Source organism: Culex quinquefasciatus, chromosome 2 (assembly GCF_015732765.1).
Source record: "Culex quinquefasciatus strain JHB chromosome 2, VPISU_Cqui_1.0_pri_paternal, whole genome shotgun sequence".
NCBI classification, from domain to species: Eukaryota; Metazoa; Arthropoda; class Insecta; order Diptera; family Culicidae; genus Culex; species Culex quinquefasciatus.
Window position 1 is genome coordinate 141,835,438 of NC_051862.1, and position 17,908 is coordinate 141,853,345.

At 41.6% G+C, this 17,908-nt stretch overlaps 1 protein-coding gene across 5 annotated transcripts in view; it reads right to left on the minus strand.

Annotated features, from left to right (window-relative positions):
- The window catches only part of LOC6037110 (helix-loop-helix protein 11), a 220,397-nt gene that overhangs the window by 123,502 nt on the left and 78,987 nt on the right, over nucleotides 1-17,908 (minus strand). The window lies entirely within an intron of this gene.

The window sequence follows — 17,908 nt, forward strand, 5'->3', positions numbered from 1 at the left end:
GTACCCTGTCCTCCCTAACCCCCCTACCGCTCGAGATATGCAAATTCATTGAAGATATTCGTTCGTTTTTTCTTCTTCTGAGACTGCTGCTACCTCCACTTTTCGCTCTCAGAGATGGGATCAACCAACCAGACACGCTGGTTGAGCACTCAGTCTTCTAGGCCGTCGTCGTCTGAACGACTATGACGGTGCACCGGATCGACCGGCCGGCCGGGGCTGCAAAACCGGATTTTGATATCAACTTTTTCGAGACGGTGAGAAAATATGCACAACTCAAGGTGAGACCCCCTCAACCCCGCGCCACCCCACCCTACCACCTTGAAGTCCTGCACCAGGACGACAGCGACCGTAATTAAAAAGGCAAGTCCCGAAACTCCCGAGGACAAGACTCCCGGAGCGGGGACAATGACTCCGGTGCGTGGGAAGTCCCGCCCATTTCGGGAGGCACTCAACCGTGCAAACACCCAAATTTGCACACCGAACGAATCTGTGTCAAGACCGCGCACTTATCGCGCAGGTAGGCAATGCTCCTGGCGTGTGTTTTTGTTGCCTGCGGCAAGTCGTCATCGCGTACACCGCGCGCGGCGAATTGTGGTTTGTTTACTGTCTATTTTTATCCGCCAATTTATGAGCGTGCTGCGCGCACCGTGAATGGGAAATTCGCGGACGCGAAGAGGATGTTACCGCCCGGGGCCGTCAAAAACAGCTGCGAGGCAGTGATGAGTCACCGACACTTGAGTGGATACGAGCTCCGGTTATGGATGCATTAGAGGGGGACAGTACACACCCAAACGAGGGAAGTCAGCACATCACATAAATAACACGGGCAAAGAGTTACAATGAGCGAACTGAGAGTATAGTTTTTGAGGTCTTTTTACTCTCGGATTGAACTCCAATGAAGTTTACCAGAAAAAAAAAACGGAAAGTGTTAAAAACGAAATTCAATACCGAGACCTTTGGCTCAAAAAACCAGCGCCTTTACCGTTTCGGTCACCACGGATCAATGGTTAAGTAGTGGTCATTAGCCAATAAAGTTGGATGAACGTTTTCAATGAACAAATGAACAGAGTTTTGTGTTGATGTGGGTGTATGAGATTTTATTTCTTTCGGAAAGCAGATATATTCTTAACGTGAAGACTTCCATCATTGTCATTATTTTTCGTTCAAAGATATAAATTTTGCGTCGCTTTCAATATTTTGATAAAATTCTTTCAACAAGTTGTTTTGAATAGAGCCCTACACCTGCTGATTCCTTTTGGTAACGATGACTGTGCTACAAAATTTTATAATTTTGAAGCACAATTGATTTAGAACAAAAATTCTTTCAGCTGCTTCAAGCAGGCAACAACCGGCACATGCTGATTCCTTTTGGTGCTGAAATTCGTTAAATTGAATTTAATACATAATATTTTACAGTGATGATCAATTTTCTTCGAAAATGATCAACGGCTTCACCTTAACCCTTTTTCAAAGAGCCTTTGTTTTTAGATATAAGGAAAAACAATCCTTTTTTTATTTTTTCTAATCAAAATCAATTCGAAAAAATGATTTTGAAATATTTTGATACCTTTTTGTATCGAAGAGCTACCATGTACACAGTAAAAAATATTACCTCTTTTATGATGTAATTTTACCTCAATTTAGACTAAAAAAGCGACATTACAACAGAAAAGTGGTAAAATTAATCATTACATAAATAAAATTACATATTTATAGAGGTAAAATTACATATTTATAGAGGTAAAATTACACATTTTTCTGACATAAAAGATGTACCCCTTCCCAGATGTAATATTACCATAATTTTTTTTCTGTGTATGATTACCTTTTTTGACTGTTTATCACTAAAAGTTGAATTCCCAAAAAAACGTACTTTTAATTTTTGATTTTGTTACATTTATATTTTAGGGAATGAAAAATAGCATCTGTTGTGCAAGAGTTTAGTATTGTAGCGGAGTTAGTTTTTTTTTGTCGAAAAATATGATTTTTAAAATTAATCTGAAACATCGTAAAAAAAGCTTTTCTTAAGATCTAAAATCAAATTTGTAAACATTTTTTGCAATGAAGGCACCTCTGCAAAATGAAATGGTTGTCATTTTTGTTTGCTTACCAAGTAACATTGTAGGCTTTAGCGATAAACCCCTCTTAAAACCCAAATAGGACTTCCGCAAAAGGTTGTCACGGCGTATTTATAGAACCTTCAAAGGAGTGCAAGGCTTTTCTACTGAATCTTAACAAACTCCTCAAAGCCTTTATAAAACCTTTGATTGAACCTAGTCAGGAGTTGTGGAAAAATGACATTTCATACGTCTTCAAACGTCTTATGCTAAACAGGTTTTATGCTGGCAAAAATATTTTTTAGTCTTGCCCAATGGTAAAATGGAGATGGTTTGCAAAAAAATTCTATTGTAGTTAAATTTTTCATGAAAAAAATACCGAATTATTTTTGGATGGTTAAATTATGTCCGAAATTCAGCCTTAATGCGTATGTGGGTCTCGTGGCGCAGGGGTAGCGGCTTCGGCTGCCGATCCCGATGATGCTATGAGACGCGGGTTCGATTCCCGCCTTATCCACTGAGCTTCTATCGGATGGTGAAGTAAAACGTCGGTCCCGGTTTCTCCTGTCTCGTCAGAGGCGCTGGAGCAGAAATCCCACGTTAGAGGAAGGCCATGCCCCGGGGGGCGTAGTGCCAATAGTTTCGTTTCGTTTCGCGTATTTTCATCAAATTTTAATTAAATTAATTGCTTTTACTATTTTTTTCGCCATATTTATGGACTGCTATTGCGCCGCGATAAATGCTTTTTTAGGAGCTTAAGGTTTTAAGTAAACACTGACAGCTAAAACACCCTTGGTTTAGAAGAAGCATACAATTCAACTGTTTGGCATGTCATTTCCATCGGGGTTTCAAGACTCTCTTAAAACTTTCATAAAACCTTTTGACTTTTACTGTCACCTGGTTTTATGTTCGTGGCACAGATCAGCTTTTGCTTTTTGGTTGCGGTAAATGCCGAAATAAAACTATTAAGCAAGATGCTACCATAAAACCTCAATAAAACTAGGTGGTGGCTAGTTGTGTGTGCGTGTGTGCAACCAACCAAACGAGACCACGCAGTCGCTTCTTACAAATTGAGTTGTTTCCATGTATTTTTAGCTCTCATTCTATACATGCAAATAACTCGCATAGGCATTTGGAAGGTGTTAGCTCTGCCGAGCTTCGGTGACCCATTTCTACGCTGGCTAGCCGAGCGCGAGGTACTTCAGCTTTGTCGACAAGCCCCGCCCTGAAGAACGTTTGGACCAATCGGATTCAAACGTTATTTAGAACTTCCGAACCCTTGTCAAATGGACAAGGATCCAGCGCGTATATAGTTGTTGATGGTGGTAACAGTATTCCTAATTCCAGTCATAGCTCACCAAGGCGCGATGGCCTAGTGGTTAGCATTTTTGCTTACCACTCCAAAGGACGGGGGATCGAACCCCGACTCGAGCGACTTTGATTTTTCGTACATGTTCAGAGTTTCAAGATTTATATTTCCTATACTTTCTCGTTGGGAGCAGATGGGAATCGAACCCAGGACCATTCGCTTACAAAGCGAACACCGTAACCAGTCAGCCACGGCCGCTCCACAATAAAACTAGGTGATGGCTAGTTGGTTTGAAAATGTTTCTCAGGTTCCTTCAATAAAAATAATGGTGGAATTTTATAATCGAGAGGAATCTTTTGAAATGTCACAGTTATTTTGGACAATTTCAAGTGTAGGCAAAATATTTGTGTTTCAATTTTATCTTTATTGAAAGGAACGGAACATTTCACAAACCATTAATTTTTAAACATTGAAAATCAAACCAAATTTATTTTATGACACGGAGAAAAAATATTTTTTTACAAAATGAAATCTTTCAGAGGCTATATCTCAGCAACCAGCAGTCCGATCAACAAAGTCAAAGCAAAAATGTAGGCAATTTTATCAGATAATCGATAGTGCATATTAAAAATTGAACTTTTTTTCCTTTCCTCTTTTTTTATACGTGAGGAACCTTCTATAACAAACTAATTTTTGACATAGGAATTGCATGAATTAAGTTCACCCAAATAAAAAAAATCGAATTGCCTGTTGTGATGTACTGTAGAATTGCCAAAGTCCAAAGCATTTTTAAGCATAAAAACTCAATTTAATAAAAGTGCAATCTCCGAGGTTTGCTGCCTGTGACGACCTTTACGCACATTACCGGTTTACCGCCCTCGAAAAAAAAAACACTCGATTCGCCCCATTTTCGCCAGTACACGTGCAAACCTTGATCCGAAGCGTGCTTCGTTCCTTTGTGCGAATACTGAACGCATTCGGCCAACAAAACCCTCAAAAGCCACCGAAAGACCGAAGGTCAACCGGACCCAGACGATTTTTGCACACCACCGTCGTCGCCACCGTATTTCATTAAACTTTGCAGGTTTTGTTGTGTTAGGTTTTTGGGGCCGGACCGTTCTACCACATCAAACCAGCCGTAATGTGACGTTTAATAGGTGGTGTACACTGGAAAAAGTTCACTCGGAGTTAACGCGAACATTGGTGGATGATTTTTTGAAACCTGATTTACAAAAAATAGTATAAACAACGTCGGAAATTGAAACAATACATTATTTTCACTGCTAAATGACTGAAAGCCGAAAACCAAATCCAAAATTATAAACAAAACATTCAAATTTGTTTACAAATAATTTTATTTATGGTAACAGGATTTCCCTCCGTGTCTACGCAACATAACCTTGATCCCCACCTGAGTACACGTTAATTTCCCGAGCTCACCGTGGAACTTCCTCGTTTCTAGGCGACCAACAAGGGTTCAATCTCGCGGATGAACGACGAGGTCTGGCAACCTTCGACGTTTAACCCCCCATCGCAGCACGATGCGTGAATATTCGCCGAAACATCATCAACAGCAAAAAAAAAAAAAAAAAAATCAGTCAGACCAGAACAGACAAAAGGACGGCACATCGAAGACATGCATGTGTGTGCGAGTCAGACACGCACAGCTCATAATATCTGCCAAGGTTAAAGTCGGGGGGTCCGCTAATTGGCGCACATGACGGAGGTTTTGCTGAAATTTGGCTGAATTCAGCTTAGCGCAAAACTGACAGCAGGGGACGACGACCTTGAGACCGCGATCTGGCCGGTCATCTGTGTTGGCCGTGTCAGGTGATGAAGTTCATAGAGTTGGCTGGTGAGTTTGTAAGCAGGGTGGCGAATAAGAACGAAAATTTCTCTCAATGTTGGTTCATCTAGTGAATTTGTAATTAGAATGCAGCTTACCCAGACAATCTGTTCGAGATATGAGTTCTAGTTGTTGGCTTCAAGAAGAAGATGTAGCTTACCTGCAAGAAGAAAAAAAAAACAAAAAAAGAAAGATTAGTATTAATTCTAATTAAAACATGTTGGTTTTAACATTTTAAATAAACATTTAAGCACCCACAGTAGAAAGCTGAGAGAATAACTCTACCAAAATTAAATGGAAGTGTAAACCTCTTGCGGGTGAACCACCACGAAATTGTGTTCATTTGTTCATTGAATCAGTTAATCCCATTGAGTGGTTTATATTGCCAAATGACCATCTTAGAGTCATCGAACTTTGGTTGCCAATACGGCAAAGGCACGGTTCGATATGTCAAAGGTCTTGGGATCGAGTCTAGAAACCGGCACATTTTTTTTGTTGATGAACTGCTTTGAAAATGAACCCATGAGAATAACGCTCTCGCCAATCTCGGGATTTATCCTCTGTGCATTCACAGTACACAGAAAAAAAGTTGAATTTTCGAATGTTGAAAATTTGGTAGGTCAAATATTACTTTCTGGGGTAAAATTAATCATTTTTTGACACAAAATCTGTCACCATTTCCTGATGAATATTACCGTCATTTTTTTCTGTGTACCTTTATATTACCAGATCGTGTTCTTTATTCTCTCGGATGGCACTGTCCAACTGTGGGTGAGAAACATAAGGTGCAATTTAACCAAGTTGCACGAAAGGTTCAATATTTATAGCAGGATGCTGAGAGCAAAATGACCTCGGATTTGTCTGCGAGAATAATGGCAATCGCGAGGGAATAAAGCCGTGTGTTCATCCGATCATTGGAACAGCTCATCTGCACTGAGTTACATATTTCAAGCTATGGCATTCTACGACTTATTAGGTCGTGATGACAAAAAAGACAAAACATTGCTAAGTCAAAGGTCCAGGGATCAATCCCCGTAATCGACACCGTTTTTATATATTATCATTTTTTTTTGCTTTCGGTTTCAATGAACTGTGAGGGCAATGCGGTACACGTTTTACAAGCCTGCATGCAAAAAAGTTTTCTAAAAAATACTGCAGCAAATAAGACTTTTACGATGGTTTGAAATATTACTTTGGACTTGTTTTCTATGGGTTTAAAAGGTAAGTAAGGTTCATAGTAAAATTCCAGACTTTTATGAGGTCTGGTCAGGTTTACTCGCTCCCTGGACGAAACTACTACCCAAGTGCACTCCATATAAAAAACGGATTACCGCTGGCAACTCGATTTGCCAGCGCTTTAAGATTGTATGCACAGCTGAGACGCGTTAGCGCTCCGGCTATAACTTGGTTATTGTTGCGGTGTGTCTTGCCACGACGATGCTTAGAAAGTGTTTAACAACAACGTGGCCAAATACATTGTAGCCTCCAACATCACGACCAACAGGCAGGCAACAATGTGTGCGACGTTTTATGGGATGCATCCTCTCTTTTAATGACGCAAGGGTGCAAGTGTTTCAAGACGGTACCCCCGTGTAAGGGAGTGTGTTCGTACAGTTTCGCTGACGGAGAGCAATCACACCTGTCTAAATAGTAAGCAATTTGCAAAATTGACAGCTGTAATGAGATCGCTTGTAGTCACAACGTTTCTGAGTTTAATACACACAGTGAACCCCTTGTTGACTTGTTTTAGATTGATACACCCATACCAGAGAGTTCTGTCGTCGAGCAAACGGTCGAGAGTAAAATGGTATCGATTTAGTTTGAGAGGTTACGTTACGACGTTACACCGAGAGCATAATGCTCTCGAAAAAGCGATCTGAGATTTATCGAGGCTCGATTTCCTCTTACATATCAATGCGTGGTGACCGACACTGTAAGGGCATGGTAACAATAAATCAAAGGTCTAGGATATTTTTTTCAGAATGAATTTGAGAGCAAATTCCTCTCAGTTGGATGTCGATCAATCGGACGCCTTCCCGCGTGGGGGCGTTTTCCGCTCAACTCATAAATCGCATCAAGATCTCCGCTGCATCTCGTGCAAACTGCACCGTCGTCGGCACGACTGACGGCGGAGGTTCAACCTCTGATGTGTCAATCAGGCTAGGTCTAGGTTCCCGCGCACGGCCAGCGGCAGCAGTCTGCCGTCTCAAGGTTCGGGCCGGGGATGATGGACGACCTAGGAGGGGGCCGCCCGATCAACCCACTCACATGAACTAGAAGTTTTGAAGTTCGTGCGAGCGGGTGATTTAAAAAAAATTGCCTGCCGAGAAGTTTCTTCTCCGCGACGACCGGCCGGCCGACAATCACGAGAAGCTCGCGCGCGCGCGCTCGTTCGCGCCAAGATAACGGTGCTTATTTTATGAATGAAACACCATTTTTGAATGAATGAAAATCAACGCGCGGCTACCGAGCGGTGGTGTGGGACTCGAACGCTCGAATAAAAATGAATGAAACGCTAAACAGAAAAAAGAGCGAGGCGTTTGTTGTGATGTTGTTTTGAGCCGCGGCCTAGGCGAGCTTCAACCTTCGCGGCCAGGTATCGGCGAAGGGTGGCCTTTACAGCTAGTCACATTTTTGCCTAGCGCGAGACGTGTCGTATTTTAATCAACGTCCAAGAAAGAAATCGAAAGCTAAATTAATTCAAATTGGCTGTCGCGACCGTATCGGCGCGGGACTTGACGAGATCAACTGCGTTGGTGGGATGCACTTGCTCGTATACGTACTTTACGTTGGGGCTACAAAGTATTTTTAATGGTATGCAAATCTCGGCACCTGTTACACCCACAGCAGAGGATCGAGAGGAAAATGGTCACGATTTTGTTTGAGAGGTTTATGGTCGTTGAAAGCACAATACAGATTCACCCTTGAGTTACAGATCTACGAACACCAAACTCATTGAGTCATGTTGGCCGAAACTGTAAAGGCACGATTTTATCAACTCGAAGATTGCGGGATCAATTCCCGATTCGCAACATTTTTTTTTGCACAGGTTAAGTTTTTTTAGATTGTTAGCTTTAGTTTTTTGAGAACTCTTTCCTCTTAGTTGGGTGCTGCACAGCTTCGCTAGGAGATGTATTAGAAAGGAGCAAATCATTAACCAAAAGTTTCATACTTCAAACGTTACTTTTGTATTACTTCCACGAGGAGTACTCGTATTACAACGAAACCTACCCCTGACAGTAATTCAAAAAGTTTCTTGACTTTGTTGCATCCTTTCTCTTCAAAAGTACTGCTGCTGCTCCTCCCCGAACGCATAATCCCAACGGCTGCCGCGGATAGTCCTCACAACTCTCAAAAAGTCCACTCTCCGGCTCGGGGTTTCGTACCCTTTCATCGAGTACTCGCCGTTCGTCTGTGTCCATCAGACCGAGCACCATCTAGCCGGCAGGCATTATCGAGCGAAATATGGGGTGATTAAAATTGTTTTATACCGTCCCTTTCCCCCCTTCGGGGGAGCCCCCCCCCCCCACCTTGAGATGTATGTAGTACACACAACAAGTCTGTCCAGAGTTATGAATGAATTGAAAAGTCAAGAGGGGCCTTCACTTTCCCTTGCCATCTAAGGCTTGGCCGTGCTACTGAATATCTCTGGACCGGGCTTGCTCAGCGAGAGCAAAGCAAATAAAAAAAAAAGAAGTCAGCCTCCTCTTCAGCGATGACAACCCCCGACGACGAAGATGAAGAGTGATGGTGTCAGGAAACCGTAGGCAAGTTCTTTCAATGGAATTCTTTGATTTATGGGAAAATACGCGGCGCGACAGCATGATTGCACACTGCTGGTCGGATTCCGTACAGGGACATCGCACAGGGTGACCTACTTTTGAGTGCCGGCCGGTTTGTGATAGCGAGAGCAGCAGCTGCACTGCTGGAAGTGCAGTTGGACGTGCCAGTAGTGCGTTTGGGATCAGGTTGGGCGTAACGTTACAAGTAACTGAACGGTTGAATGAGTTGGATATTGAAATATTTCAACTACCACTCGGAAAACGTCTACCACGATCTACTGGACGAATCAATCTAGTGGTTGTTAATATCTACATAGAAATATCTAGACAGTATAATCCGGATCCAAATAATACCATATAGAAAGCATAATCACGATAAGAATCATTGGATGGAACCATCTGAACAGAATTACCAGGATAATACTCAGATCATACTTGGATATTTAAGATACTACATCAGAATAATGGCAGTCCGACGTATAATAGTATCCAGATGTTACATCGCGAAAAATTATCCAGACATTACAATCTGAATAACCTGGTGCTTTTAGGAGGATAAATTTGGAACAGATTTTATCGGATTACACTATCTGGACAACAGTATCCCGATCCAGATGATACTATCCAAAAGATAACAGTAGAGTAATAGTATTGGTATTTTGGAATGATGTTTAATCGCATGATTCAATACAGCGGATAATAGAATCCGGATGACACTATCCAGACAGTACAATCCGGATCCGAGTAATACCATTCGGATGATGCTATAGTTGTACTTTTTGAATAACCTTGAATATACGACTCATCTGTTTGGTAAAACCAGAGCCAAATAATGTCGTAACATACCAGCAATGCCATAGTTTAAGCGTGGTGCTATACTGGAGATAGTATGATCCCGGATAGAACTCATCAGACAAGTGTCCAACGAATTGTTGGATTCTTGCTCCATATTTTCACTGTCAAAATGTTAAGCTTTTTCAAGTCACAGTTTCGCTTGCTAATCGTTACCTCTGCATGGTATAGCGTTGAACACCGTACTCAGTCAAGTACATACCAAGCTCATAATTACCAGCTGTGCCAGCGGTTCATTCTCTCCGTGCACCATATACCGGGCAAATAATAGTAAATAATAATGGTTAATAATGATAATCGCAAAAGCAGAGAGAGTAATTGTTACTACCAGTTGACATGATACCCTACATGAAACTCTACGCTGACTCGGTTGAGCTACCCTCCCGAGGGGGTGGAGGGGGGACTGATTCTCGTCTACAGTTTATAATTACGCCCATCATGTTTTGCTGCGTTTTTGTTGGTGCGCGCGCACTTTCATTTCCGAGCATAAATGCTATTCTAGACTTGCTCAAACCTGGCGGCGTATCGGAGGTGCGCGCAATGTTTGGAACGCTCTTTAACTCCGGTGTAATTAGTTGAACCGTCTAACCAGAGCGGACTCGACATGGGGGTACCGCCTGCTTAACTTTAACTGCTCACAACAGGTGAATTATGAGCGCTGGCGCGTTCGAACTTTGAGTCTGTGTCTTTCTATGGTCTTTGTGGCTCTCGGGGAGCTGGTGGTGAAGTACCTCTGTGTATTTTCAGCCAAAGTTGCGATGTGCTAACCCGATGATACCTCACGAATGGAACTATAACTCAAATTTGGAAACCACAGCTTATCGTGAATGCGTTAGAATGATACCAAATAGAGAGTATCAAATTCAGGGCTCTTGGGGAGCTAGTGGTGAACTACATACGATTGTTTTGTTGTTGATTGTTCCGTTGGATTTCTTTTATGTTGAAATTTGATTTGATTTGAGGATAACTTCTGAAATTTTCATGGGTATTGGTCCCCTCCGGCTGACCGGTTTGGGAGTCAACCTAAGTTCCATTAGGGCTCATCCATCCGTCGGTCCTCTCTGCCAACCTGGAATGTTTTGACGGATTCGCACTACTTTTCGCACCTGCATTAGCCGGCCCTGATGCCTATCATCAAACCAGAGGGTCATTTGTACCTAATTTCTCACCAAGGGTTCGCCGGAGTTTGTTGCGCGCTCTCACTCCAGGAATTTTCCGTCACCTCCGCGGCTAATAACAGTAATAAACGACCGCTTCTTCGGCGCACTCGTACACACACACACGTCATTTAAACTGTTAGCTGATGAGCCATTATGACTGTTATTATCAGCAATTCATCATCGCGCAGAGTCCGCGACTGGTGGTAGCGCCCGGAGGGCACCCACCAGATGATCCAGTTTCTTGCGCGGTTCCAATTTATATGTATGACTTTTGCTCTCGCTGTGCGAATGTTGTACCACCGGCAACCCACGAGCAGAAGAAAAAGAGAGTGCAGGGTTGGCATCCAATTAATTTCTACGCCGCGAAAACTGCATTATGAAGAGGTATTGCGCGGCAATCGCGGTACTAGTTAGTTCACGTGCTGCGCGCACGCGCGCCCAGCGCAAATGCATAATTCATGACGCACAGAGCAAAGTGACGACGGCTCCTAATGGGAACCTGCCGAGGTACCGGATTTCCGTCCCGGACGGCAGGAATGCGGCGTGGACCGGATATCTTTGGCGCGGCGATTTACTTATACTCTCTCTAAACAGTGACATCAAAGGACGGAAGACTCGGACAACGGGAGAAGCTATTGGTTGCTGGTGGTGTTTATGTTGTAGTGATGACCAGAATTGCAAAGAAACTCCGTTATCAAAAACCTTGAAGTTTGATGCCCATGTTGACCAAACTTGAAGATATTTGAATAGGTTCTTTGTGTCGGAACATCCCCGAGGCCATCTGGCCATTCTGGACTGTGGATTATTATCATGTCCACTCGTATGGCTCGTGAATGCTCTGGACGCTTCCGGGATGTGACCAATCCCGTCGAAATGTTACGGTTTATATTCGGTATTAAAAATCAAAAAAGATGTTCATTTGGGTGTACCATGAATCAAGATAACAGTGTTGCCAGTCCACAATACCGCTTGTTGGGTTCAAATTGATGAAGAGTAGAGAACAAACCTGAGCTGCAATTTGGCACTTTGTACTACACATTGAAGCCAGTGTCGTGCTTTTGTAATCCGTCGAAAGTGTGTTTACACATTTTGTTGCCTTTTGGCGTGATGTTGTGTTAATTACATTGTACGCCGGAAAGCAGAAACTTGTTGCTCTGCAGAGCACCTCGACAACTTGTTTCACACCTCATGCGGAAGAGCTCTCGAAGCTATCACCGCGCGCGATAGCAAATTGCTTTCACGCGTGTTGCCCGTTTGCATACAGATGGCGGCCCTTCTTCACCGCTGGTCAACATCGCGGCGGCACCCAAGGTTGTCCAGCTTCAACCGCTAGCGCGCGGGTTCTGAATAATCATAAATTTTCATATTAAATGATTGCTTTCCAATCGAGGCGTACCGTAATTACGACTTGAGCACAGTAAAAAAAAGTTTCAAAAAATATCCCGAGCTTCGATCCGACTCTCTTTGATTGGCGCACGCGACCTTACCAACTAGACCATACACAAGCGTTCCAACTCAAATTTAGCGCCACTTTCCCACCGTGTCTACACCCCTCTGCTGCAATCGTGGTGTAATTTAATTTTGCAACAAAGTTGCAGGCAAAAAGCGCCGCCGCCGCCGACAGCCTTACAGATGCAACGGATATCAGGTAACGTCAGACGACGACGGCGTTGTGTCCCATGACGGTAATGGGGGTGTCAGAACGATTTGATCCGACAATTTATTAAGTGCGCGCGCACCCTTCGGACCGGATGACAGGTACGGCGCGGACTTGACAGGCTGCGACGAGGTTCATGGCTGTGAGGTGAGTCTTGAAGATGACGAGATGTTATCGTGTTCGAGCGAAATTGAGGCGATTTTTCACAGGGAATTACAAATTAAACGGCGTCGGTAGAGATAACAAACAATGTTTGTGAGGATTACACCCAAAAAAGTTGTCATTACTACAGTGAGAATATGATTTCAAAATTTAATACCAAAAGTTGAAAAACTGAAAACTTTCGCTAACTCTCAAACATAATCTTATCTGCACCACGCCCAGACAAGTGTTGATGCTCCACTTTTTTAAGAGGATAAGGGAAAATCTCCACATTTGCAACTCTTATGAAACGAAGTCTTTCGGAGCGAATCGTAGGGCTCTGATTTGGGCGTACGTTCTATAATTCATTAGTTCACATCTCAACGCTACATTGATTCGTGAGACTTTTAGCTCCCCATAGCCTCGCGGAGGTCACGAACAACTCTACGGACTCCAAGGTCCTTCAGGGCCGTCGCCGCCACACACAGCGCTCCCAACCAGCCGAGACTCGCACTCATAAATGTTGTTAATCTCAAAGTATGCTAATTAAAAGTAATTGACAGTCGTAAAACCGCCCCCCTAGATCGAACCGATCTGCCCCCTCAGGCGGGATTTGCATTCTCGTGGCCTGGCGTTCTGATCTCGATGGTGATTAGCCGGGCTGCCAGTGTTGCCAGTTTTGGCGGCTAACGTCGATGTTCCGTTGATCCCAAGAATTACCTAGCAAATCATGTAGAATGTCAGTGTTGCCAGATTCAAACTGCTTTCAAAGCAAAAAAAAGACAAGTTGTCTGGCAACCCTGCCATATCTGGAGCCCCCGGACCAGCTGACGCTGATTTCCACCTCTCCCCGGAGGAGCTTGGAATTCAATTCCCGCTCTCGCTGGAACTTGTAAATAAAAACAAAGCTGCGCAAAAAACAAGCGGCCAATCGCTCGAGCGCGCCGCCGGCGGAGATAAAGATTTACAACCGGCGATATCGCGCGCGCGTCGTATAGTTATGATTTCCTGGGCGCGAAACGAGCGCGAATGCGCTGAAGTGCGCTAGGGTACTCCTCCCCCTCAACAGGGCTGACCTGATCGTACTCGTGCATAGTGTAAAACCAGGTGATTTCAGCGAGGGGGGAAAACCACTCTGTGTTTAATTACTTTATAGATTTATTGGCGCCCGTATTTGTTCAGCGCGAGACACGGCGTTTCGAAATGCGGAATTTATGGGCAAACCCAAATTGCTGACATTCAAAGCGACTAACAAATGAAAACATTGTCACGTCACCAATACAGCTACTGCCTCAATCAAATAATGCAGAAAGATTGAAAAAGCTGCTTCTACACAAACATCAAGTCATCGTGGCGCAGTGGTAGAGAGTTGGTCTATATATCAAAGAGCAGTGTTCTGAATCCCGCTTGCAACAGCATGCTTTTTTCGCTAGTTTTCCAAAGCCTTTACACATCAGCTCTTTAAAGGGAGGCTAAAACGAAGTAAAAATCCTAAACTTGCCAGACCTACTACGTCAAGATAACAGCAGAGATGATTCGTTGCACTTTGCTCGACTTTGAGTCCAAGTTCCTTCAATCGACAAACTCCTCAATGATTTATTGCAGCCAAAGACATCTCTCAGAGCGCCGTCTCTGGTGACGACGACGTAACAACCGCGACCAAACTGACCACGCCAACACCGGCCGGGCCGGAGTCGCGTGTAGGTGGCACCACTCGCTAGAGGTGTGGGAACGACGGTCGTTCTTTTGCCTTCTACGGCCATGTTTAGCTCCAGGATAGACCGCGCGTTGCAACCATCGCCGGAGTTCACTGGACCGACCCGCGACGACGACGGCGGTAGAATTTAAATTGGCCAAGCTGCCAATAAATATCGACTATAAATAGACGCGGCTCGGAAGGAGACGCCGAGGAGGCCCCGCAGGGGTCGGCCAAAGGGAAAGGATTTGTAATTAAAAATTGAAATAAATGTTGCCACCCTGACCTAGGGCAACAGAGAGGCGCGGGCGAGTCTGACTTGGGCGAACGTGAAGAGATCTCGAGAGCACGCCCCGCGCCGGTATTAATTGGATGTAAATAATTGAAATTTAAATTCCTCGCGCACAGAACCGACCGGCCGGGCATAGCGAACATCCAGCTGTAATGCTGTTAATGGAGTTGCGAAGAAAGCGTTTGGAATACTTTGTAGAAAGAAGAAGGTACTGCACACAACGGTTACGGAATGCAACTAACCTCTGCCGGAAAGGTAGATCTGCAGCTACGCTGAACGCTAGAGAGAGAGTTTTGCATTCTGCAGTTATGTTCACCGGTGGAATGTCGGATGAATTCCTTATACGAACGTGAATTCCGTAAGGGTGCCCCCACAACTTGCGAGCGGTAAAACGTTAGTGCCAGCTTCTTGGAAACTGGAACTTTTAAAACGGTTTCTGAAAATCATAGAAACTAATTCCACTCCTCGCTTAGATGACTCCATCCAGAACCCGTTGCTCGCGGCACTGAGTACGTTGGAAGGAATCTGGCTAAACAACAAAATCAACTGGCAGCCGGGAGAATGCGCGTTTGTTTAATTGTTTGCCGGGTGCACATTCTTGCATACGGCACAGTGGGTGCAAAAGTGGTCAAAATTGGAATAAGAAAAAAAATGTGAGTCATTCCTCAATAATTGTAAAATCCATAATAGTTATGACTTCAACAGGTTCACAAACAAGCGTTTGAACGAAAATCAACTTTTACTGGAACAAAAACTCAAAAGCAGTGCAATAAATAAACAAAAATACATAAAAGAAAATCATACATGATAATTTCATTTTATATTTTTAAATAAAATTTAAAAAAAATTAGCTAAATTTCGAGATGCTTGGAAATCCACGATTTAACAAAGATGGCAAAACTATAAAATTAAGATTAAAAAGCCATGTTGTATTAAATAAAAAGGGTATTTTTCCATTTCTTATCCTAAAAACCGAAAAAAAATAATTCAAAATATCTTCATTTTTTTTCAAAAGAACAAACCATTTAAAAAATCCCGTCTCAAGTTCTAAAACATTTTGGTTGCATTTCTGCATGAAGTCGCATTTTTTTAAATTGATCATGATTTTGAGCTTTGCTACTTCATTGATTTATAGGCTTGTTTTAGAAAAAATTAACTAAAAAAATAAAAAAATGTCAAGACTTACTTTTTGTTATACTAATAACTTAATGTTCAAAATATCTGCGAAAATATGATAATATTGTTTTATGCAAGTAGCACATCTGTGACCTTCAAACATGGAACAAAATTGCGTAAAATTAAAATGGTCCAAAATTTTATAAATGGTCCCAAATGATTGAAAATTAAATAATAAGCTCTGAAAAATAAATTTGAAACAGCACTAAATTTTTTATGAAAAAAATCCTATACACAAAATGGAACCTTATAGTTTAGAGAACCTTTAAAAAACATTGGAATTGTCTTTATTTATTTTATCCCAAAAAATTAGTAAAATTTTTAAAATAAAGCGAGAAGGATAATTTTGTTATGTCGAATTAACGATGATTTTACCGGAATTGAAAAAAAATATCTGGAAAATTTACTAATTAAATCAATTTGGTGAAAGTGTTTTCTTTTTCTTAAATTTATTTTTTAACAAAATTCATTAAAAATTTGTTCCTCTCGACCATGATCAATAACAAGCTTAATTTTAAAATATTGAAATAAAAAAAATCACTTTTTTCACGCTGCCACAGTTACAGTCAACAGTCGAACATTTTATAAATTTCGATGATTTCATGAAAATATCACATAATTCATAATTTGTTCGTTGACAATCAATTGTGCAAGTTTTTTTTTATTTCCAATTCTGGGCAGATTTTTTAAGTAGAAGGAGAGACTAAAACTTGAAATAAAATGTGCATCAGAATAATCAATATTTGATTATTGAAATTTTCAAAATCTCAACCGCTTTTCAGTTGATAAATTTTAGAAATATTCTTTACATTTTTGAAATCTTTCAACCGCAAAAAGCATTTTTAAATTAAATTGAATCCAAAATATTGTCACTTGATTATGATGGTGGTTATGTAAACGTTTAAATATTTGCTTTGTCCAAAAAGTAAAAAAAAATAGCTTCTAAAGGATAAATTTTCACATCAATGTGTGACGAAAAGACCTTTGTAGAAGATTTTATTTGCCATTTCAAAAATCGAATTTGTTCTTAAGTGCCACGAAAATTATGATTTTATTCATATTTTTGCTGAAAATCATGTAAAATATTACATAGCAAATATATTTTTAACATCATCAAATCGAATGCCATTACTATAAAAATCAAATAATTTGGGTTTTCGTCATACATATTTAGAAAAATATTTTAAATGTACCAAAGACGAATCGTAGTCAAACAGTCAAGCCTGCTCATTCTTTATGTTAAAGTGAAGCCTTTGATCATTTTCGAAGAAAATTGATCATCACTATAAAATATTCTGTATTAAATTCAATTCAACGAATTTCAGCACCAAAAGGAATCAGCATGTGCCGGTTGTTGCCTTCTTCAAGCCACTAAAAGAATTTTTGATCTAAATCAATTGTGCTTCAAAATTTGTATAATTTTGTATCACAGTCGTTTGGCAATCATTGATTAATGATGATTTCGATAACTTTATAAGGAATGGGATAATCGTTACCAAAAGGAATCAGCATGTGTAGGGCACTATTCTTAACTACTTGTTGAAGGAATTTTGACAAAATATTGAAAGCGACGCAAAATTTATATCTTTGAACGAAAAAACATGACAACGATGGAAGTCTTCACGTTAACTAACTATACCAAGATGAACAGTTTTTAGAAAGAAAAAAAACTAACATTAGCAGCATGAACAGATTCGAAAAAAGACTTAGCATTTACGATCAGAAGGCAGGCCGGCGGGCAAATTTAGTTAAATTTCAATCTCATGACTCGCCAACGGGCATTCGATTTAAAAATTGAGCATGTCGTCGACATGCATGTTGCAACACGACTGAAAACACCTTCGAATAGTAGCGTAGCTCGGAAGGCACGGCGACGGTGACTCATTAGTCTTGAATAAATAACTTGTTTTTTTAAAGGATATTTTGGTTTTAATACGGCA